Raw genomic sequence first — 1,579 nt, 5'->3', positions numbered from 1 at the left:
TCTGTCTGGCAGGAGTCTGAATGACCATGGTGAGCAGAACTCAGAAGTGAGGCAGCTTGGGCAAAGTGCCCCAGAGCAAGGTGGGGTGAGTGAGTGGGTGAGGACCCTCACCCCAAGATTGTACTGATCGTGCCTGTTGGAGCATGCTGCCCCCTGCCCTCCTAATGTTAGAGTTTCTGTCAAAGCCTTGGGAGCAGTTGCCAGCTCTCCCAGCCCCCACGCGGCCAGGTGTTCCCGAAGGCCCCGGAACCAGATGAGCCACACTTCTATTTGGGGACAATTCTACTGTTCCCGTTTCGCTCCTGTGCCCTAGTTTTAGAAACGACGTGGGTTTGGTTACTAGTTGGCCATTTGCAAAAAGCCCCTCCCCACCCGGTGCCTGCACCTTAGGTGTGTAGGCAGTACAGGCAGACTCTGCTCAGTGCTGCCACGTAGGGGGTTGCCCTTGGCCTCTGGGCAGGGCATTGACATTTAGGCTCGTGGCTTTCCACTGGTGGAAACTGGGGCTTGTGTGGGGTGCCGGGGCCCCAGTGATGCACGGTGCAAGCAGCTTGAACTCTGCAGGAACCTGGAGCAGACCTTGATCACTGCCCTATTTAGGAGGAGGTGCCAGAGGGATGGAGGATGCACAGCACAGTGCCTGGAGGCGGCAAGAAATGATTTGGGTCTTGAAGGATGATGAGTTTATGAGGAAGAGGAGGGTGAGGACATGCCAGGAGCAAGGACAGCATGTGCAAAGGACCAGAGGTAGAAAATTGTGTGTGTGTTTCGTTGGGGAGGCGGGAGAAAGAGAGGCCAGTCACATGCAAGGTGGCAGGGAGGTTGACCAGGCAAGGCCTCAGACCTTGGCCAGTGTGGCTGGGCTTTGGTACAAGCGGAAGGACGGAAAGGAGGACCAGGCTGGCTTCCATGCACATGACTGTTGGCCAAGAGAAGGCAGCCTACAGTGGCCAGAGGGCGAGGTAGAGACGAAAACCCCCTACCTGGTCTGGTAGCTTGGGGCTTGTCGAGGACCTCCGAGGAAGTGGGTTAGCAACGACTTCCTGGAGGAAGAGGTCCATGCTACTCACCTGGAAAGATGAGATGGGTCTCTCGGGGAGGAATGTACTGAGCAAGGGCCTGAGGGACCCGGAGATGCTCGGCGGGACCTCGGAGTGTTTACCTGAATGATTGGCTGGTGCCAATCAGAGGAGGGAGGGCCTCAGCTGGTTTCCACGCTGTCCTCCGACATCAGGTGAGGGGTGCCAGGCCCCTTGACAGTGTGGTGTCCGTCAGGACCTCCCGGTGGCCTGGGGAGAGGTGAGAGCTGTGACAAATGGGCCGGCCTGGAACTGCAGGGAGCAGCCTGCCCCACCTTCCTGTGCAGGCTTTCTCCCCGACGCTTGGTGGGAAGTGATAGGGCCATGGTTAAGTCTGGCTGGTAGATTTCAAAGGACCTACAGGAGCTACCGAGGGGAGATCCGGTGGTGTAGTGGTTGTGGGTTGGGCTGCTAACCCCAAGGCCAGCAGTTTGAAACCACCAGCTGTTCCAGGGGGAAAAGATGGGGCTTTCTACTCTGTCTCGGGAACTCACAGGGGC

The sequence above is a fragment of the Echinops telfairi genome, unplaced genomic scaffold, assembly GCF_000313985.2.
Source record: "Echinops telfairi isolate 266 unplaced genomic scaffold, ASM31398v2 ScPeMD7_5592;HRSCAF=6446, whole genome shotgun sequence".
In the NCBI taxonomy this organism is placed as follows: Eukaryota; Metazoa; Chordata; class Mammalia; order Afrosoricida; family Tenrecidae; genus Echinops; species Echinops telfairi.
Note: the sequence above shows the minus strand (reverse complement) of the source record.